The sequence below is a fragment of the Canis aureus genome, chromosome 15 (genome assembly GCF_053574225.1).
Source record: "Canis aureus isolate CA01 chromosome 15, VMU_Caureus_v.1.0, whole genome shotgun sequence".
In the NCBI taxonomy this organism is placed as follows: domain Eukaryota; kingdom Metazoa; phylum Chordata; class Mammalia; order Carnivora; family Canidae; genus Canis; species Canis aureus.
In genome coordinates this window covers 12,486,816-12,510,457 of record NC_135625.1, presented here as the reverse complement: position 1 = coordinate 12,510,457, position 23,642 = coordinate 12,486,816, and the positions used below count along the sequence as shown (strand labels likewise).

The 23,642-nt window shown below is 40.5% G+C and overlaps 1 long non-coding RNA gene across 3 annotated transcripts in view; it reads right to left on the bottom strand.

Moving 5' to 3' along the window:
* Positions 1 to 23,629, bottom strand: part of LOC144284268 (uncharacterized) — a 41,761-nt gene extending 18,132 nt beyond the window's left edge. The window contains exons 1-4 of one of the 3 annotated variants that reach the window (XR_013352622.1): positions 23,526 to 23,629; positions 8,891 to 9,006; positions 6,496 to 6,795; positions 402 to 2,977 (exon numbers count right to left, since the gene is read on the bottom strand). This is a non-coding gene — a long non-coding RNA (uncharacterized LOC144284268). Of the gene's footprint in view, positions 1 to 401; positions 2,978 to 4,982; positions 6,196 to 6,495; positions 6,796 to 8,890; positions 9,007 to 23,525 lie in introns of those variants that run through there. The other 2 variants (XR_013352621.1, XR_013352623.1) reach the window with 2 other exon arrangements.
* Between the last annotated feature and the right edge of the window lie 13 nt (positions 23,630 to 23,642).

Genomic DNA, 23,642 nt, shown 5'->3' with positions numbered 1-23,642 from the left:
TTAAAATTCCATATATAAATGGACCCATGAAGTTGTTAAAGGGTCAACTGTAATCATATGACCATTAAATTTTGCATGCAAGTAGCTTTATTAACGTGGGCAAATGTGTTATAGTGTTAAATGACAAAATAAGGACACAACTTTACAAGACTCTATGGAGCAGAACATAAGCATATAAAAGGTTGTAAAACACATGGGGAAATATCTAGGAATGTTACAATAGAAAGAGTAGATATATCTGGATATAAAATAAAATTCTCTTTTTTCATATTTCCCTATTTTTTCTACAACATATACAAATTTTATATTTAACAAATAATCAAAATTTTAAATTAAGTAGAGACAAGAAAGAAACTTATATGTTTACTAGCATTTATATTTGAAGATTTGTCTTGAAATTAGGATACTGGTATCACAGGAGGAATTATGAGGCGTGATAAATGTTTGAAAGCAGAGGTTTAAACAGACAAGTTGTGTTTCAACCAAGTGAGTGGAGAGATTTCATTTATTTTTAAAATGAAGACTATATTAGCAGGCATTCAGGGATTTGGAACCGTTCCGATACATGACACCAAGGTGCCTTTCTTAATTTTCTCTATAAGCAGAGCAGGTTATATTGGCACCTTGTTTAAGAAGCCGAGGTGTGTTCAGTGTTATATAGCCAATAGCCAAGTTTTAATAGAGGTAGAAAAGGATGCTTCTGTTCATTAACTCCACAGGGTTCACATTTGGCCTAGAACTTCAATAAAACCAAGAAATAAATGAGACTCTGATATAAAACTGCATGAACACTGGAAAGGCACCTGTCAATTGTGTGGCACTAAATAAAGTTGAACTTCTTTTAACAGGACCTGTTTCTAAGTCAAGTTAGAACCAATGACTCTTAGGGTGTGAGAGAGAGTAATTTCAGAAAACACTTTCCATCTGGATTCTTGCTGTTACGATTCTCGCTATTTTAATTAAAAATGTTTCCAATGATTTGTTTACTTATTATACGTAGCATTTATATTTCAGATTTGATTTTTAACGTCTTCGTGGTGCTCCTGTGAACCTACTGCCTCCCATTCTCTCTGCTTTCCACAGGCGAGCTAACATGTCACGCCGCCGGGAATGGGCCGTGCAATTCCTAGCACCCGCAGTACCATCCAAGTTGAAAAGAAGCAAATAATTATCAAAACAGAAACATATTAATTTGGCAGAGGAGTAGAATCTGCAATTTAGAACTCCTAACCTGGAATGTTTATTAGAGTTACAAATTCATGTATATGAGTGCTTCCCTGTCATCTGCTAGCTGTTAACGACTGTGCCCAAAGAATCAGACAAGATTTCTGTTCTCAGGGAGCTTACGATATTGTTGTGGACATGAACATATAAACCACCATGATGAGGTTAAAAAGTGGTGAGGACAGTAAGAGGAAGTCTGCTGATTCAGCAGAAAGGAAAGGAATTTTAGCTTATATCTGCAACAGCATAGAGAACTTCAGGCTGAGGGATTTTTTTTTTTTTTTTCTTTTTTCGAAAAAGTCATGAGTTTAGGAAAAGTGCCCTCAGGAACAGCGATGAGCCCAGTGTGGCTTCAGTCTTAATGTGTGATGAGGAAAGCTAGTTGTGAGCAGATTCCTGAGAACCTGGATGCTGAGTCAGGGACCAAACGGGATCTTGTAGAGTGTGAGCAGCCCCTGGAGCGTTAAAGCAGCAGACTGGCCCAAATAGTTCTGGGCTTTAGTAAGAGAAGGCATGGGACATATGAATGATGGATTTAAAGGGCATGAAACTACAAACAGGGAGGCCAGTCAGATGCAATAATCCACATGAGAAAACAAAAGGAAATTAATTAAAGCAGTAGCAGCAGAAAGGAGGGCACACAATCTAGACAGTCCAGAGTCAGAGCCGACACATTAATGATCGTAAAATGTGCATCAGCTGCCATCTCTGTGATCACGACTGTGTTAAGGACCCCACACACTCATCCATTAAACCTTCAAAACAGCCCCCTGGAGCCACCTGTATTCCAGATGTGAGAATTGAGGGTCAGGGAGGTTAAGTAGTTCAAGGTCACAGAGGTAAGAAATGGTAGAGCAGAGACTGAACCCAGGACAAATCTGGTAGTACACACCCTTCAACTGGTCTGGGGGACCATGGGCAACAAGGAGGTGGAATCAGAGACGATCATGCTGTTTCTGGCATCAGTGACTTCAAGAATGGGGATGTGATTGCCTGGAGTGAGGAATATATAAAGGAAAGCAGTTTCTGGTAAACACGAATGTATATATTTGTGTGTGTGTTGGACACATTTACATGATCACCTTGAATATTGAAAATAAATATATATACAGTCAGAAGCTGGAAATTCAGGTTTGGGCCTACGCAAGAGCACTGTGAGCAGCTCTTGTGGACACGTTGTAGAAGCCACAGCACGGTGCGGTGTCCACGGTAGAGCACGTGGTTAGGAGACACCAGCCCTGGGGGCAGGTGTCTGTGAGTCCCCTCTTCAAGGATGCATCAAGGATGATGAGCCTGAAGAGAGAGGGAAGGAGCTTGCAGATACAGCCGAAGGTTCTGGAGAATGCAGGGTTAAGGAAGTCAAGGCAGACGGGAATTTTGAAAAAGTGATACTGAGAAATAAAACCACACCATTCCCAAAGGCTGAGTCTCAAATATCAAAGTGAGATCATCATTCTGGAGAAGAAGTGCGGGGTGTTGGTGGCATTTGGCATTTGGGAGAGCCCTGTGGACTTCTGAGAAGGAAGGTGGGTGGGGGGAAGCATCAGGCCGAGATGCAGAGATGCAGCAAGCAGGGCAGGTGGGGAAGGGGGTAGCTTTCCTCTCAGAACGGATGCTCTCCTGGTGGCTGTGCTCCTCTCTTGCTCCAATCCCACGGTGGAAATGTTAGTGTTACTAGAGCAGTAGCTACACTTGTACGAGAACATTCAACACATGCCTCCTCGCCTAAAAGAGGTGTTCTTCTCCTTTGGGCCTGAGAAAGGAAACAGAGTTAAGAAGCCTGGGCAGATTTCTCTACCAGAAATGGTATGTGCATGGTACTAAACCTTTTTTGCCAGAGATGGAACCCTACTAATTTAAATTAACATGTCATAGAGTCTACTTACTTTGTATCAACTGACCAGTGGCATCTTGATGAGAATAAAAATTATGATTTTTAAAAATTTTATCACCTATTTTGGGGATCCAGTCTCTAAGACGCCCCCCCCCCCCATGTTCCCTACCTCTTAGTATCAGAACCTCTGTGTAATTATTCTCTGCGGAGGTTATTCTTGTACTGAGTGACTCATTTCTGTCTCTCTCTCTTTTTTTTAAGATTTATTTATTTGAGAGAGAATGAAAGCATGCAATGAGGGGAGGGGCAGAGGGAGAGAGAATCTCAAGCAGACTACCCACTGAGTCTGGAGCCAAGGAGGGGCTCCTTCCCACCACACGTGAGATCATGACCAGAACTGAAACCAAGAGTCGGACACTCAACCAACTGAGCCACCCAGGCGCACTGAGTGACTCATTCCTAAGGAATAGAATAAGACAGAAGACAGTGCATGACTCAGGAGTTAGGACATAAATGACAGAGCAGTAGCCATGTTCTGAGGACACGCGGGCGGCCTATGGAGAGGCTCCCATGGTGCAAGATTGAGGTGTTTGTCCATCGGCCGGGGAGCAGCTGTGGGCTGTCTGCTGCGACACGAGTGGGTTTGGAAATGCTGACCACAGCCCTGGAGGGCAGCTGGACGCACCTTCATGAGGGCCTCTGGGTGAAAACCAACCAGAGAAAGTGCTCTTGGTTTCCTGAACCATAGAAAGTGTGAGACGATGTTTGTTGTTTTAAGCTACTAAGTTTTGGGGTGATTTATCACATAGCAATAGATAAATTAATATGCCTTCTTTCATTTAGAAATAACTGAGCTTTTATACTGCCATTTTAGTTAAGATTAAATAATGAGTTCAAGGGATTTTTTACCTGGGAAAATATTCTAGGACCTGAGGGCGGCCCATTTTTCTTAAAGTTGGTATATAGAGGGGCAGTGTAGTTATAGGCCTGCATGACCTATTGACTCTTTGGATTCTAGAAAGAGACACATATCAGATACCTTGGGTTCAATTAATGAAATATATGAGGCCCAGAAGAAATACCCACCCCCATTTTCATGTGTCCAGATAAATTAAGAAAAACCTCTAGCAGAATTGAAAATTAGGCATTATTTTAAATTCTAACTTTTAACTCATATTCTCAAGAAAATTATATTTTAAACATTTTCTTTAAAGTTTAATGGGTGTAGCCTTTTGTTTCTCTCTGTGAATTTGACAGCAGAAGATGGCTTCTACTGAACTTTCCTGGCATTTTATTTTTGCGGCATTTGTATATTTCATTCTTAATAATGTCATTAAGCCTCATTCTAGAACCAGCGATAATGTTGGAAAGCACGGCTGGACATAACTTGGGATGGAAAATAAAAACAGTGAGTAAATTTTCAGTCTTACCTAGTCACCCTGGAGTAGATTAATTAACGAAGCAGCAAACTCATTTTAGAGCCTTCTCAGGGCAAAATGTGTCTTTCCTATGAGAGGTGCCAAGAGGATATTAAGAGAGCAGTGATTGGCCTTTTCGATTTTTGGATTTTTTTAAAGATTTTATTTATTTATTCATGAGACACACACACAGAGGCAGAGACACAGGCAGAGGGAGAATCAGGCTCCATGCAGGGAGCCCGACATGGGGCTCGATCCTAGGACCCTGGGATCACACCCTGGGCCAAGGGCAGACACTCAACCACTGAGCCACCCAGGAAAGTGGGTAAAGAATGGCCTCGTGAGCGTGACAGCAGCCGGGTCTAGAATGCTCATCTCCTGGACAGAGGACTACCCACCCCTGCCCCCAACCACACACAGGCTGAGGAGCTAAGCCAGTGAGGAAGGAGAAACAAAACAAATCTGTTAAAGGGAGTGCTGTTTCCCTTCTGTGAAAGTAACTCTATGACTATACAACCTACTTCTTGTCTGCCCCTTTGCTCTGCGCTGGGGGGTTGGGGGGATTAATCTGACTGACAGATTTCAAAAGAAACCACTAGGCATGCAGAGCTAGCCCAACACTTTCCCTCTTGAGAGCTATCTGCTCCCAGCTGTAGACCGTCTCTATGGCCCCAGGGAGCTGGCTTTCCCCTAAAACAGTCAGTCCTTAAAGCCTTGGCAGGGTGGACAAGTCTAATCTTGGCTTCATTTCCCAGGCTTAGTTAGCCCTTAACAACTTAAACCTTCTCAGTTGTTGGGGGTTTTTTTATGGGGTTTTGTTTAGGGGGAAGGGTGGTTAGCAACATTTTCATTTTCCATATCCATTACTCTTCATCTTACTTCTCAGTTTGCTTAGAGCCTGGACAAGAAAGAAGGCCACTCTAGAAGGGAAAAACCAACACTCCCGTCAAAATTCGAGTCACAGGATTTACCCTGAAAGGTTCCAAGATAATGATACAAAATTTCCTTTAGATTGTATGCTTTTAGCACAATCCAGTAATATATGATTCAAGTGTCCATAGGATGCCCCCTTGGAATATACATATTTTCCTTGTTTATGTGACAACGAATAACTTGGGAAAAAATAGAATTAATAGCTAAATTGATCCTGTGCTCAAAAATCAAGTTTTGAAGCCTGGCATGAATGACTCCTAAACCCAGATCTGGTGAATCACAGAACCTCCCAGAAGTCTGTTTCTTATCTGCATCTGCATCTTCATGTGAGCAATGAGGAGGGTTGATGTGACGGCCAGAGGAGACAGTGTGTGCAAGTCAAGGCCAAGTGCAGTACCTGACCTGCAGCAGGTGCCCGGTCTGTGGGAGCTGGGATTATTGGGTCCTAAAAAGTCTTTTTTATTTTACTCTATAATAATTCATTAGAGGCAAAAATCTGATGCCATTTTTCCCCCAGAGAATTTTTACATCATAAAGAAATTTCCTACAATTGTCATTTCCTTCTGGTGTTTTTATTCTCAGGAACACTTTCTCTGTTAAGCTTGCAATTAGTGCATCTGTCACTTTAGGTAAATGTTAGTTCATCTTCTCTCCTTCTGCTTTAAATTCATAACATGTCATTTTAAGGTAATTCAAACGTTTTGTCAGCTTTCACCACTTAATTTGTATGAATTTTGGATCGAGGGGCAAAGTGAGGTCAAGGAATAAAAGTCCCTGTGGATATTGCTGTTAAAAAAAAAAAAAAACAACTTTTAATACTCTTAATATTAGATTTGCTTGTCGAATGTCCATGGTACAATTTAATAAATTCTGGTTTTGTTGCCTGAGTAAAAAGTTTCTTCTATCAGTCCTTCAGGAATTTTTTGGATAAATTCGTTTCTTGGTTAAATTATCCCATTAGCTGAACTGTCCACTGTTGAGAGAGTCTGTTGTGAAAATGAGACTTTAATAACTTTAAAGTGTCTAAAATTGATCTCTTTCCCAGCATATAGATCTACAGCTGCCAAGCTGTAAAAGAATCCTTACCTCATATCTGGTGCCCAAGGGGACTCTTCTGGGCTCCACTTTCCAAATTGGCTCATAGATACCGTGTAACGTACTTTACTTGGGCTCCTGTGTTCTCACTGCCCAATTTTATAGACTCAAATTTTCAGACATTGCCTAGCTTCCAGCTTATTCTTCATCTCCCGGGAGGTCTCCACTCCACTTCATTCTGTGCCCCCAAATCCTCGGCCAACACAAACCAAACCACTCTCTGGCCTGGTTTGCTTCACACAGGTTCCCAGGACCATGCTCAGAATGAAGGAGGAATGGCTCGTGGAAACCCTAAAAGCAGTTATTTAAGGAAAGAAGGTCATATTTCTAGCAACACAATTGCAGCATCATGCCATTAAAAATGATGAATAACACTATTCAAACCTAGACTCCGTTTTCGTGGATTATCTTACTGGTGTTTGTGTTTTTTCCATTTCCCAAACTTTTGTCACTTGGACTCTAACAATAGTCAGATTTATAACTTTAGGAAATGAATGGTCCCTTTCAAAGAAGGAAAATCAAACAAAAGATTTCCTCACCAAACATTAAAGAGAAGATATAAAAGGGAACTTACCTGAGTCCTGGAACCACGGTGTATTTCTTTTCTTTTTCTTTTTTTTTTTTTTCTTTTTCTTTTTTTTATAAAAGATTTTATTTTATTTATTCATGAGAGACACAGACACAGAGGCAGAAACACAGGCAGAGGGAGAAGCAGGCTCCATGCAGGGACCCTGATGCAGGACTCGATCCTGGGACTCTGGGATCACACCCTGGGCTGAAGACAGACTCTAAACAGCCAAGCCACCCAGGCGTCCCTGCAGTGTATATCTTAAACTCTTTGATTGACTCTAACATAGAAAATATGTTCTTTTTCCCTAGCAGAATACACAAAATCTTTTCCCATACTGAAAACATATCCTTGCTGGAGGTAAACTTTTTCAATGGTAGAGAGGGAACATAGAATTATGTCTCATGTTTAATGGAAGACTTTCTTTACAGAGCCAAGAATAGTTTAAAGTTAATTTAGTAACTTGAATAAGATATAATCATGGGCATTAATATCAAGGGTACACCAATCATCCAAGTTCTCCTCTTCATCCCTCCCCCTTTTTAAAAAATACCTGATGAATCCAAACAACAGAAATAGTATATGAGAGGGTGGTTAGCAGTGAGAAGGAATCATGAGTCCAGTCTTACTTTTCTGCTTAATTGTGTGACCAAGACACTGCCACTTAGCAGTTTTCTCATTTTTAAAGGAGAATTAAAAATAGTTTCTACCTATTTATAATTCAGATTATTTGAGGAGGGCAGCCCGGGTGGCTCACTGGTTTAGCGCCGCCTTCAGTCCAGGGCGTGATCCAGGAGACCCGGGATTGAGTCCCACGTCGGGCTCCTTGGTGGAGCCTGCTTCTCCCTCTGCCTGGGTCGCTCTCTCTCTCTTTCTCTCTCTCTCTCTCTGTGTCTCTCATGAATAAATAAATAAAATCTTTAAAAAAAAGATTATTTGAGGAGATATGTACAACCTAATCAGCACAGTAGCTGGAGTATAGTAAATGCTCAATAAACATTAGCACTTAGCATCAGAGAAGGGGAATGTATACTTATTTAGAAAACAGTTTTGTGATGTAGACACTGAACAAGAAGTTTTTACAAACTATTTAATCTACTCATATATTGGCCATATTGAAACAAAGTTTTTTGTCTTTTTTTTTTTTTCCTGTTTAATTTCCTTTGAACACAGTTGTTCTACAAGCTCAAACATGTACATTGAATTCCTCCTGACATTTCATTTACTATTACATTCCTTGGGCTAACAGCAGGTTTTTAATCTCAAGCAGATTTTCATGCCTCAATCATCTTAAAATATTTGCTGAAACTGATATTAAAAGAAACTGATGTAGCAATGCCAACATGCTTTAGATGGAGGTTTTCATTCCACACAGTATGGGAAACAATTTTTGATCAGACCATTTTCAACCTAAGGTAAATTTGGAACCAAACTGATTTATTTTGGGGTTCTCTTTACAGCTTCCTCAATAACAAATTCAATCTGTGCCCAGCTTCTAAAGTTAATCAGAGGCAGTATCATTTTTTCCACTGGTACTTAATTTTTTTCTTATTTTTTACTGTCCAAGATCTTGGGTCTCAGAAAAAAACAAATTGCTTCCATTTCAACCAAGTACTCTATTCCCCGTGGACTAGATATCTCCTTTAATTTCCATATCCTTCTGTGGCATCTCCATACTTGAATCTTTTAACTTCATAAAAGAAGTCCTGTTTGTGTCCTTTCTTTTGAATTGTTAAATGATCAAAACCACTCTTCTCACTGCTTTCCAAAGACTCAATCATGAGTCTGTTCTTTCTCTTCCAAATGAATGCAAATTACCTTGTGAGGGCTTGTCCCAGTCACTGACATTCTTGCTGCAGTAGAAATTGGTCCTTTCCTCTTAGGTCCTCCTCTGCCTGTGTTGTCAATCTTCCGGTTGACTCTCCACTTAATTTCTAGTGGAAAATAATTGTGATTGCTTTATATTTCTAGAGGGCTTCACTTAAATCTCTAATTATGCTCCAAACATGTATAGCTTCCTATCGTATTTGGTTGGACTCAAGCTTACCTGCCCACTATACTTCCTATAGCCCCTAGCACCTAATTTGAAAATAATAGGCACTAACTTAATGTTGTTTGAATTGAATACCTGTGTTGGAATGAATATTACTGATTCTGCTTCTTTTGTTTCCTGGCCATATATTAAGTACCAACCACCCGGTTATACGACAGTGCTGTAATATAGCTAAAGCTCTATTAGTTTACAGGAGGAAACTAAACAATCATGGTTATTGATCTCATGGAGGTTAGTGGGTATCTGCTCTGTGCCCACCTTTATTCAAAATATCATTGCAATTTTTATAAGTGCCTTGAAGATAATTAAGATAAGTCATATAATTTATTATATAAATGTATATAATTATATAATTATGCAATCTGTATATTTATATATTATGATTTACATATTTATATATAAACGTATATATTACATGAATAAGTTATAATTAATAAATTATATACTCTTGCCTATATCAAAAATGTTGTGCTCTAATCCCAGTCCCCTTTGCAGCTAGGATTGGTCATATCGCACAGTTCCAGACAGGACACATGCTGATAGATGTGAGGGAGCTTCTGGGAAATCTTTCATTTATTTTTTAAATTTTTTGAGAAAAAGGGAATAGCATCAGTGACATCGTTCCTTTACCCCATAACCAACCTTCAACAAAGACACAATATCTGGCCCTGTGGCAGCCACCTCCTAATGGGAAGGTGAGGACACCAGACTCCCCAGGGAGCAGCTAGCCCTGTCATCCCTGGAATGCTGAGTCATTGCCCACAATTGACTAACTCTTGACTTCTGGTTGTCAGAAAAGGAAATCCTTCTATGCTTCTGTTGCTCTTTCTTGAATCTCATCCTCATTTCACAGAAAGGCACAAAAAGGAAAACGTGAGTCAGAGACGCTAAGGGGTCTAAGGCTGTGCATTTGTTCTGTGACATGTGGGGCAAAGTTTAACAATGAATGCAAAAGCTGACTTTTCTACGACCTCTATTCGAGTGTTCCAGGTGATAAGTTAGGCAACCTGAACTCTACGTACATACACATTTGTACTAGTTGTAACATTTCATAGCCAATGTGCTTTAAGGCACTCATTGCCCAATCTTATCTTTGAATCTTTCACTTGTGGTATATAATTTGTTTCTTAATAATTTTCAAATAATGTAGCTAAGCAAGGGGTGTTAGAGATAAATTTTTCCACTTTATATACTGTCTGTCTTACTTAAAATAAAAGCATTTTTATGGAAATCTGCCCCACCGATGCAAGATCAGAATGCCTCCTCTGAAAAGTTCTCTTCAAAAAAGTAGGAACCCATGTCATAAAACAACGTGGGCATTATTCCCACAGATAAGGCCCTACTATACAAAAGACTGTGTACAAATTTATCTGCGGCCAAAATGTTGGTTTTCCCTCATGAAAATATTGCCCCCAAATTCCGATCATTCTGAAAAACAATTAACCTGTCAAGTTTAAAGTTTTTTGGGACTATATCCTGCCATTGATATTTATTTTAATCTCCTACTGATTTCTGTGGGAATTCTTCTTGTAGAATTTAGGCAGGATATAGCCCCAAAGGAATTTCTGCAAAGAAGCTTCCCACTTTCAACTCTTTGTGTTTGATTTTTATTAAGTTTAGGTCATGACGCTGTACATCTAAAAATAGATTTACAGGCTAAACCTCTGATAAGGTCTTCTATTTTTAGATTGAGGCTGAAAGGTCAATGAGAATGCTAAAATCTCACAGGAACAACTACATTATAAATGATTTTTAACCATATGTTTGGTCCAGTTTTTTTTAAAGGAATATATTATTTTAATATATCTTTTTTACTTTATATGTCCCAAGATGTCTATCTGCCATGAGATTTATTTTTTTAAATGCCCGCTTAAAAAAAAATAAAAATAAAATAAAATGCCCACTTAGACCATGTTTGAAACATTTTAAAACAGTAGATAATAGTAGATAGTCATTAAAAATTATAGTAATAGGGGTACCTGGGTGGCTCAATCAGGAAAATGTCCAACTCTTGATTTTGGCTCAGGTCATGATCTTATGGTCATGGAATTGAACCCCACAGTGGTCTCTGTGCTCTAAGTAGAGTCTGCTTCAGATTCTTTCTCCTTCTCCCTGCCTGTCCCCCGTCTCTCTTCACTCGCTCTCTTTCTCTCTCTCTAAAATAAATACAATCCTAAAAAGAAAATTGTACTAATGATGACTATAGAAGTATGGATCTTGGAAATGCTTTGGCATGTTGTAAAGTTTTAAAAAAGCAAAGTAGAAAATTATATAATTATATGTATACATATTTGCAATAATGTAAAAATGTGACTAAATAACGATTGGATGATAATAGAAATTTAAATTTTGTCTTTTAATTGGTGAATTTTCTCTCTTATCAAACTGCCTAATGTTTTGTATCTTATTTATTAATGTTAAAATTCAAATGCCAACAACTAATATCATTTACCTTTAAATTCACCAAATTCATATGAACTTAAAGTTATGACAAAAACTGAAAAAACTCAGAGTAAGGACTCTTAAGAAAATGCTGGTGAGCACAGCTTAACATATAGACTTATCAAATCACTCTGTGGTATGCCTGAAGCCAGTGTAACATTGTGTGTCAACTAAACTTCAATAAAAGATAAGAATGTGCTGGTAGTTTCAGTTTTTAAATCAGTGATCTCTGGATCCCTTCTAAAGCAGCAAAGGGCCTCTATGGTCATGTGGTAACCTTTTTTTTTTTTTTCTTTTCTATTGTCATGAAAATATCTTTATAAGTTATGAGATACTTACAAAAATTGACCCAAGAGAATTTTTGACCTGGTTCTGTCTACTTGATAGGGTTATTCTGTGATCCAAATGAGATGGTGTTTCTCTGAACACTTTGAAAAGTACACATGAGAAGCAGCATAATAATTTTCAATATTACTCCAAATATTTTCCAGATTAAGCCCATCATTGGATCTCAATTGTATAATAAAGAAATACGATGAAATGAAACAAATACGAAACAGGTAATTATAACATGGACTCACACTGTTCCTTGTCCCTTAAGAAGAAACTGATGCTAAAATAATTTACTGTTTGAAGCTGCTGCGCTGAGAAGCTCTCATGCTGGAGAAACAATGTCCTGGCTCCATGATACAAACTGCAGATCAACCTCATCCCTCCATTTCGCTACCTGAATTCATTCTGAGAATGTGTAAAAGTGGGGCTGAGTCTCTTAGATCCTTTTTTTAATATGGGACTCAGTTTGAGGAGTGTAGTTAGCAGACAGCTTTTGCACCAAGGTCATATTCTTTTCAGGATGGTCCCCAATGATGGTTGATGCCAGAGCAAGGCTGAGGTACAAAGCCTGCTCACCATTTCTGCCTGACTGGCAACCTTGCTCTGGACCTCCCCACCGGCTGCACTGAGATTTTGTCAGGTGTATCAGGGCCTGTCAGCTCCTCTAGTACAACCTTGCTTCCTCTCTTTGCCTCTCACAGAAGCCTTTGGTAGTCCTATCTCCACCCAGTGTCTGCTTCCCAAGAACCCAACGGGCTCCAAGAGTCGTCCAAGAAAGCTGGCAGGAAAGATGTGCTTCCGAGACTGGATCTCCAGCCACCCATTTGACAATGACCATCCCAGTGGTGTGCGAGCTATGAATAGACCCTGGCACAAAGAGGCAGCCCAATCACTAAAGAGTCACTGATGTGACTTGGGAGACTATTCCTATGGAAGGAAATCCCATGACTGGTGAATCTAACAAGAATTGGAAACAGCATACAGAATAACAGCAGAATCAGTTGGTTGCCATTAAGTCACTGCAGTGTCCTTCCGAATGAAAAGCTGATACTTTTTAACAAATAATTAAGAATCAAGTATAAAGACCAGAGTCCTCATTGCTAGTCTAAAAGAAGCCACTTTTCTCTCTTGGGAGAAGAGCAAAGGCCTAAAACAAGACTGAGGATTTACATTATAGCCACTCATCTCCAAAGACAATTGCAGCCTCAGCTGAAGCAGCTCGGTTCTACCAAACTTGGCTAGGTAGACCTGGAATCCAGACAACTGAGATAAAGATAGCTGGGCAGATGTCCCTTGAGATTTGAATTCCCAAAACTCTTTTTTTTTTTTAAATAATAAACTTAATTTTTAGAGCACTTTTAGATTCACAGCAAAATTGAGTAGAAAGTACAGAATGTTCCCATATATGCACAACCTCCCCCCATCAACATCCAGACTCTTTTGAACCTTCTGAACCTACAAAGGTGAGCCAGTCCTTCTTCTCAAGAGCTATCTCCACTCCCATGGAGGAAGAAAGGACAGAGCTACTACCCTGCAGATCTCTCAGGATATTGCCCATCACTATAGTTCAGTCACAGCATAACTGAGTCAGGGACATGCTGCCTCTTAAAGGGATAAAGAGCCTTTGCCACAATACCAGCAGCAATGTGGGATGGCAGGAGTCAGGGCAGTCCTTGAGGGACTGGATTCAGAGGTTTTTAATCAAGAGGACTGGAAAATAAGAGAGAGTTTATTGACTTAGAGCATCTCTTGTGATATGGGACTTAACACTCTGCCAAGGACCCCATGGGGTGATGCAAACCTGCTGCTGGAATGGCTCCTGAGGAGCCTAAAGAAAGCAATGGTTCATTGTAAATGGAACTGAAATTCCTGATTTATTAGGGGGGATTGTAGAGAAGTGATGAAAAGGCTCAGAAACATGACCATGATAGAGCGGTAACATTCTGGTGATGCCCGCAAATCATTCGTATTTGTCCCCGCCTCCCCCAACAGAGGAATGCTCAGAGGACACAGGAGACTCAGAGGCTCCAGAATTAGCTGATAAACGAGGATATCAGCCTCATTAAGAGGCCTGCTCTGTAGCCCAGGGCCGAGAGAGGAAAAGCTTGCCTCATTGAAAGCAGAAGAACTGCAAAGGCCTAAAGCTATGAAGCTAGTGGCTTTTAAATATCAAAAATCTGAAAAAATAAATAGATAAATAAATAAATAAATAAATAAATAAATAAATAAATAAATACCAAAAATCTGGGAAGCAGGGATTTACAATGATCGTAACAACTATCCAGGTCAGAGTGGCCCCTGATGGGGTTTGCTTCATGGGGAGGTGTGGAGATGATGAACAGAACATGGAGTCCTCAGCAGAAAAATACATGTGCAACCAGTGAGGGGGCTATTTCACGAATAATCAGAAGAAAGCAAGAGCATATGAATGGGAGAGAGCTGGCTGTCACTCCATGAAATAAGCCATAATCCTGAGGCAGTTTTCAAAGCCGGGAGCCATTAACTGAAGAAAGAGCTATTTCCACAGGAGGCAAGACCCTTCAGCAATACTGCAAATGCGTGCTGCAACCATGCCTCCACTTGTTCTCCCGAAGAACCTAGAACAATCTACTCAGGTTACTATTCCCTGAGGAGAGGGCATTTCAGGGACTATTAGACACAGGTCTGAGTTGATATGGATACCTAGACAGCTAAATTATCCCCTTGGCTTCCCTATCATCATAGAAATATATGGGGTCCAGGTAATAATTCGATTCCTGGAACAAACCCAACTTACTGTGAGACTATGGGTCTCCAAATCCACCCAAAGGTCTTTTCTAAAGTTCCCAAGTCTACACATACATTTGACTTTCTTGAAAATCACAGTCACCTTCACAATAGGTTCTAGGCCTGTGTAGTGAGAGCTATGATAGTGGGCAAACCTCCAACATTGCCCCACCACCACAGTCAAGAGAGTAAATGGAAAGTATACGCCAGGAAGGATAACAGGACAGTGCCACACTTACAGATCTAAAGACAAAGAGGTCCCGGTGTCTATTATAGCTCCATTTTATTTGTCACGCTGGCTCCTGCAAGAAATGGTTGGATCCTGGAAAATGATTATAGACTTCAAGTTAGGCTGACCAGCCACCAGGATAGAGGCAGCATCATTGCTGTAGCAGATGAATATGGCCTCAGCCACATGGCATGTAGCTAGTGACTTAATTAGGACATTCTTTCCCAATCAACAGAGAAGAGCAGGAACCATTAGCTTTCTCTTGGAAAAAATAAACTTGCACATTCACAGTTTTTCCCCAAGGCTTTCTTGATGACCTCATCCCACCATATCATCTGTAGAGATCTAGACTTTTTTGGATATTCTACAAAACACCACATGGATCTATTTTATCAGTGACATCAAGCTAATCTGGCAGGATGAGCAAGAAGGGCGTGTGGAGACAGTTGTACTCTGGAGGACAGGGAAGTGATCTGTGAACATTCAGAGACTGTCACTCCTGTAAAGATATGGGAGCTCTGGTGGTCAAGGACATGTCAAGACATTCCCTTCACAGGAATAGGCAGTGTTGCATTTTGAATTACTACCACTTGGAACAAATCACAACTCTTGGTACATGTGGTACATGCCTCATTTTGGAGGCAACACATTCCGTATCTGGGAATACCGCTCTGCCCATACGTTGACGAGGAAGGTGCTCTACAAGCACTGGAATTAAGATTTGAAGGCATTGCAGCACCAGCTCAAGAACAATTCTCTGTGAGGATAGGATCCCATCTTCCAAGACAGGTTGCATACACTAAATTAGAAGCCTTTATACGGTGCTGTGGACCCCAATATGAAGAGCACGTTGGTTTGGGTACAAGGATGAGCCATCATCATTCCTAGAGACTCACCCTTACAACTCTGGACTCCCCAGGGTTATAGGTCCTGGTCCTCAAAGGAGAAAAATAAACATAACAGTTAACATTTAATAAACCCTTAATATGTGCCAGACACTATTGTCTGTGGTCTACAGGTGTCAAGCCATTAATCCCATCAAAACATTGTGGAGTACTTACTATCATCAACTTCTGGCTAATGGAGAAACCAAAGCACAAAAAGGAAAGTTGCCCAAGTTCACATATTTATTAAGTGTAAAATTCAACCACTATGAATACCAAAATTTATGACATAGTGTGTCAGATAACATTCAGTTGTTATTAGCCAGACAAGACCTAATGGTCACATGAGATGTTACAGATGGGCCTTCATCACGTAGTGGGGCTCGGAGGCAAGAGAAGAGCTAATTACTTCTAGCAAAGTCATGATGTGTCTCCAAAATCACCAGAGCTCCTGCTATTGCTCTCAGCACAGGGTCTAGGCAGCATCTGCAAGACACACTGAGCCGTGAGGGCCAGATGTAAGAGTTGCTTGCATCGCAATTTGCACCAGTAGGGGAGCATTCTTGTTCTTTGGGCCAAAGAACAGTTGTTTAGGGCCACCGTATATGGACCAGTGCAGCTCACAGATTTATGATTTATTTTTCTTTCAAAATCAAAGAGGAGTTCCCTTAGATCATAGGACTCTCAGAAGCCTTATGAAAGTGAAAGATCCTTGCACTTCTATGGCATTTATTTTTCAGGTTGGGTAGTCATGTATCTTACAAGGTAATAGGGAGCCTGCCTGCCATGTTTTCTATATGTCACTAGGGTGATGGCCAGTTGTGATGTTCTGAGAATTGATGGTGTAATTACTTATCCTTGCTGAATGACTTGGGACACAGACACGGAAAGGTGACATAACCCTGTGACAAGGCAGTGAAGATGTACAGCTGTCGCTGTCACAGGAAAACAAACTTCGGCTATTTACTGCTTTTGGAGATAGAGAAAAAAGCATTTGTCAAATCAATGGGTGCTTAGTAAGGGCCATATTGATTTGCTCCCATGAAGAGACCACATCTTGTACAAAATCGCAAAATTGAATCCCCACTTGATTAAACTTCTGATAATCTATAGCCATTCTCTGTGATCAGTCTGCCTTTTCACTAGCTGAACTGGACAGCTAACTATGAAAGTGATGAGGATCTCCACTCTCACATTTTTCAAGCCTTAAATGATATTGCAAATATTTGTAATTTCACCAGGTCTGTGGTCATGCCTTTGATTTATTCCCATTGTGGGTGGAAAAGACCCCAGAAGCTTCCACTTTAGCTATTCCTAACAATGATAATAGCACTGCACTGGTGAATACTCAATCATCGCTCCTCAGGAAAATGTGTGTATATATATATATATATATATACACTAAGGTTGAGGGATCGAAGACTATCCATACTAGGTCTTCAGAGACACTATTTACGAGAGAAAAGCACAGGGTAAAAGCAAGAGCAAGTGTCTGATCTTCTGTGGTCCTTGAATTCTGGAACAGCACAGATAGATCTTACAGAACTTGACAAATGATATTAGGAAAGATACCCCAGCTTTCAGACTTGGAGATTTTTAAGCTCCATGATTAGGGAAGTACCAGCCTCTCCCCTGGCAGGATCAAAGGCTTGAGTTCAAGTCTCATGGTTACAGTAGTATAACAAAGCAGATCATTGGCCTCTGAATTCCTACCCTGGTGATTAGGGGCCTGGGGTCTGGAACATGTAGCCTGAGTCCACTTCCTCAGTACCTCCCAACCTTGATTGCTAGAGCTGGCTAGAGCAATATCTAGGGAGATTCCCAGGAGGCTAGCCTGCAAAGAGTTAGTGCTAGGTTGACCATAAAGATCTAGGTAACTTCCTTTTCCTTCTTCTGGTTATTCTTAAAATATCCATTGAATCATTTGAGGAATGCTAATCAGGAGATTCAAAAAATATTATCAGGTTGCTATTGCAAAGCTTCTCAGATGCACTCCTGGCTTCTTCAATCAAAGGACTTTGAGGGGCAGCCTGGGTGGCTCAGCGGTTTAGCGCCTCCTTCGGCCCAGGGCGTGATCCTAGAGACCTGGGATTGAGTCCCACATTGGGCTCCCTGCATGGAGCCTGCTCCTCCCTCTGCCTGTGTCTCTGACTCTGTGTGTGTGTGTGTGTGTGTGTGTGTGTCTCATGAATGAATAAAATCTTAAAAAAAAAAAAAAAAGACTTTGAGTGTGGAATCAAAGGAAGAACGGACATTATGATCGTGTCTAAGCCAGAGCTTTGCTCACCTGACCTGTCCTTGCTCAGATATACATATCCAGTAGGACCTGGATGCTCGGTCTTCAGAGCCCTCTCTAGTCAGACTGACGAGGGGAGAAGTTAGCCACGTATATTAGATTTACTCCAACATTTTTTATCTCCCAATGTCTTTGGATTTCTTTACTGATTTCATTCCAAACATTTTCTGCCTCCTCAGTTTGATTCAGCAAGAGCCACCTGAGACTTTATTTTAGTCACTCAACCCAATCTTTATCATTACTTCCAGCTGTTAAAGCCACACTGAATCCAGAACTCTGGCATTCCTATGGATAAAGTCAGCCCAACCTAAAACTCTGTGTCCCCCTTTGTTCAAGCAAGCTTAGACCCATTCCCCAGATTATTCCGGATACGAATTAGGAAATTACTCTAGTTCTTGTTGTGTGAATCACATCCTACTGGTCTTGACTATTTAATCTCACCTCCCTGTCCCCTGCCCCCAGTGTGATGGGATCTGATTTAGTTTAGGTTTAGATATAATAGAGTGTGATGATGAGGTTAACTGGCTTCCCACTGAAATATAATTCCCTCCTGCCACTGAGATTCTAAGTCTTTAAATAAGGCAGGAAAAAGCTCTCAGGAAGTAGAAAGGAATGGCTTCACCTGGTATGGGAAGTTTGTTGGGGTTAGATGCCTGAATTCCTTTACGCCTGTAAATCCATCCCAGAGAACCCCACATTAGTGCTAGTTGTTCCATTAATACCAACCATGTCCCTGGCTGTTTCATCAGATTTCTGTGAAGGTTGTAAAGCACAAGGGTATGGAGATCTACAACTGCAGAAACGCATAGCACATCTGCTTTTTCTGCTATTTCTGTGCTCACGAAAAGATGAGAGATTCATTTAGCCATTGGAGGAAGCCCCTGAGATTTAATCTATACATTGAGTCATGAATTTGAAACATTGAACTCATCATGGTCTTTCTTTAAACTTTAATCTTTTCAGTGTCAATAAAAGCACACCACAGATGCTGTGTCTTGGCCATGTCAGCTCAGCCCCTCGAATCCTCGCCTTTGATGGGTATCTCAGATATCTGATTAAGCTGTTTGCCACTGTGTGCCATGGCAGCCACATTTCCATACCTTGACGCTGTGTAGACGCCACTGCCTTCAACACTTGATTGACCTTCAGCAGACGCCACTGCTGAGTAATTGCCACTTCCCAGGGGACTTCTGACTACAACTCTAATATCAATTTCTGAGTCCATTAACATATTTGTGTCTGGAAAAGGCAGGAACCCCTACAACACTGGTGCAACTACTATAGGATCTCACGGAAGAGGATATGTTTCTTCTCTCTACGTTGTACCCGTGTGGGCCTCATCTTGAGGCTCTTTCACCTACAGGCTCTAGGAAGTATGCCAGTAGCAACCAATGCAGGTCATGTGGGAGAAAGAGTGGCTTTTCTTGGCTCTGTGTCATGAACCAGGAACTCAAGCCAAAGCCTAGATCCAACAGAACTTCCTCATGTCCTTTTGCCGCGTGAATGAGTTACCTTCTCCAGTGTGCATTCATAATTGTGGATTCTGCTAAAAATCATCTTTTATACTTGAAACAACCCTCTGTCCTTTCTGGATTCTTTACTTTGTTATTACCATGAGGCCAGGTTAGTGTAAGCTCTATCAAGGCAGACACTTCCTTTTATGATTTTTTTGCGCCGTGTTCAATAAATACTCAAAAAGTATATGTGCAGTGGAGGAGAAAGACTAGTCTTGGAGAAATCTTCCCTGTAGCACCCAGACGTGCCTACAGATGAGCAATCCAAGCCGATATCTGCTATGCGCTGGATTGTAGAGTATAAAATAGTCTCCTTCCCTCGGTGTAATTTCTGTTAGGTTTGTTTTCCTTTGCCTCTTGTGATCTGAGTGGCCTATTAGTGGCCAGGGTTTGGATGTGGATAAAAAGGAATGAGTAAATAAGGCCTATTTTTAGCCTAGACTCCTCAACCTGTCTAGTCTATACAAATGAAGTCACCCAGGCTCTTAGGTTTCCAGCAAATGAGAGATTGATCTTATGCAGGAGTTGCATTAAGACGAGACTCTAAGAACACCAAAATCCCCTGATCCCTGCCTTGGCTAGCCATGCTTCCTTCTCAAAAGGCCCTCTATGTACAATTGTGGCAACATAGGAAACACAGTACTCTCTTATTAACTGGGATTTTGTGCCAGAGTAGAACCCCAGTGAGTAAAGTTGAATCATGTGGAAGTATTTTATTTTTCCTATACCAGTTAGGTCTAAATATTCCTGAATCAAGGAGGCTTTCATGCCTGTTCTTTTCCTCCCAAAGTTTGAACCAGCATCTCAGAACTCACTATAACAATGAAATGTAAAACCCTACCTGCCCAAGTGATCACTGGAGAGGCCATGTTTCCCTCATGGATAAGTCACTACTAGGAGAAGTGGTTTCGATGACCAGCCTGCAATCTGAACAATTAAAATCCTCACCCTTCCTCCTCAGGATGAAGATGAGAATGGAGAGGACAGAGCCAGCACACTCTGGTTCACAAAAACTGAGGCCCTCAACACTGAGGATTTGAAGCCAAAGACTTGAAATAGCCAAAGGCATACTTGGTTTGTGGTTTCTCTTCTCACTATCTTCCCTGTGCCCCCCAACAAAGAACAGCTGATGGAGAAGCCTCAAGTTCAGGATTCCAGCCATGCAGCTTTTTATTTTCTCCTTGGAGTCCTAACTAATACGAGAGCGAAATTCCTATTAAAATGTGTATGAAAACATATTGCTGTATATTTGGAAATAGAGTGGCATAACTTAAATAGACTTTAAGCACTATGTAATCTGTCTTCCTATCCCCTGAGAGAACAGCTCACATGTCATTTTGAAAACATCGTTATGTATCATTTCCTTAGGGCTCTGGAACAGAGAGTGGTTTGGGGTTGTGCAAGAAACAGATGCTGACGTAGGGATTCAAGGGCAAGTTGTTGATCTGGGATGTGATCTTGGGAAGGGATCATGAGGCATGGAGAAGCGAGGCAGCAAGGGGAAGGTGTTGATACAGGGCATGTTAAGAAGCAGCTTATTGCTTAGGACATTCAAGAGGTTGGTGCAGATACAGATAGAGGTACTTCTCCCTAAGAGGTGAGGAAGTTGGGTTGTTTACCCCCCAATTCCTATCCATCATGGCCCATAGGGTGCTACAGGGGCATAACTTCTCGAATCTGGGCATGCCAGAAGTCCTCAGGCAGAGATCTCCATGAGACTCTGGAAGAAAGGCTTACTCCTCAGAAAGAAGGTGAGACCTCAAAACGTGGTCAGGAGCTCCCATAGCTCCTACTGCCCTGTTTAAACTACCATTGGTAAAGTTACCTTGGGTTAATGCTCTTAACCAGATTACCTCCCCAAAATCTGATTTAAATCCTTTTTAATATCTTCAGAAGACTATAAAATAATGTTTTTCAATCTTCATCGATAGAATAACATCTGCTTATGTATATTTCTTCAAGATCATCATGTGTCTCCTCAACCTTTATGAAACATATCTATAAAATAGTATTAAAGACTATCTTTGTCATGAGCCTATATTATTGCTCATTCACATTTGGTAATATGCTGCATTTCTATTCCCTCTCCTGACAAAAAAGGAATGTTAGATAATATTTTTTTATAATAAAATATATATATATATATTTGATTGTTTACTCTGTCCCGGGCACTGTTTTAAAGTGAACACATGATTTAAATCACTAAATCCTCACAATCAACCTGTGAAGGTGGGACCTTTATTGGATCCTTTTGACGGATGAAGAAAACAAGGAAATGAGGGGCTAGTTCATAGAGCAGGAAAGAACCCACCCAGGCAGGCCGTCTTCAGAGCCTCACGTGATTGTCATCTCCGGCCTATACCGCCAAGAGAAGTACAGCACCACAGATTTTGCATCCTGTTCTTCATATCAAATGTCACAATAGGATTCTTATGCTTTCCTGAGCTCTAGTGCTGCTGCTGTGAGTCATGGCATCTTCATGACTCAAAGTCAGTCCTGTCATCTATTGTGTCTAAGCAGTATAGTAAGGGACCTCCCCTTTGGTCCTGATGATCTAAGTTCTGTTTAGGTTTGTCAAGGTCACCAACATTTAACCTCTTTTTGTTGGTTTTGATTTTTTTTTTTTTATTTCTTTATTCATGAGAGACACACAGAGAGAGGCAGAGACACAGGCAGAGGGAGAAGCAGCCCCTCAGGGAGCCGGATGCAGGACTCGGTTCCAGGATGCCAGGACCATGACCTGAGCTGAAGGCAGACACTCAACCACTGAGCCACCCAGGTGCCCCTGATTTAAAAAAAAAAAAAAAAAACACTGTTAGGTACCATTAGATTCTAAACTAATTACTGAGGTCTTGATATTTGCCATGAACAAGATCTAAAGTTACAAAATAATTTTTCTTTTTCTTCTTAAACACCATATGTAGGTCTTCCTGTTCTATGATAATAGAAAATTAACACAGGGATCGGAGAGGCCTCTCTCACTGTAGTGAGTGCTCTTAGGAAGCTTCCATCCTGGGCCATTCCATTTTGATAAGAAGAATGGGATATATCAAATTGCTATTTATTTCTTATGGATAAATCTCTGGGATTAGAACTGGATTAAGAGATTTATGGGTAATGATAAGCATTCTAAATCCCCACATTGAAAGGAAGATAATTGGTACTAGAAGTAATGGCATGATATAAAAAGTTTTTTAACTATCATGCATAAAAAGCGTATCACCAATAACGTTCATCAGAAGTCAGATGCTCATTATATTTCATAAAACTTACTAATTTTTTCCTTGATTACTTGCACTATATTGAAAAATGGAGTTGGATGTTGGGTTTTTGAGAAATCATGTTTAACTTTAAATATATGTGATGCTATTCACTAACCTATTTCTATATTCTGATAACAAAATGTGTAAACGTTTTGGGAGGCCTCAGGGATTTTCACATTTCAAACCTTTTTTTGCAGGGATGCCTTGAAGCATTCTAAAATAACAAACACTATCAGTATCCTGTTGGTTCCAAATGTTTTTGATTTATTCCCACTTTCAGACCAAAGGAACTTATTAAAACCTGGCAATTCTTTTACTTTTGACTTTTCTCAAACGAATTTCAAAAGTTTCCATGGCTAATAGAAAAGAACAACAGTGTAGATATTTTACCTTTTGTGGCCTTTTTCTAAGTACAACAAGAATCAAAGTCCCCTCATTATAGAGAAGATAATGTGTCAAAAGACAGTTACTGTTTATTTTGGGAGAAAATCAAGTAAAAAATTTTAAAATATGGCAGCAGCTGTATTTTCATCATGAACAGTCCAGTTCCTCGTCAATTTCATTCAGAAATCTCCCAAGAAACTCTCCGGCCCTTTAATCCACTTTGATTAAACCAATGAAAGAGAGCGAGGTTTATAGTCTAAGCTGATGGGTTCTCCAAGTTGCAACCTACCGGCTGATCAATGTAGGCACCGTGTTGGTTTCAGACACAAGTTTCTTCGATGCTGTTCACATCCTTTCAAGTAGCAGCGACTCATCAGCCGTTCACCAACTATGTGATCCACATCAT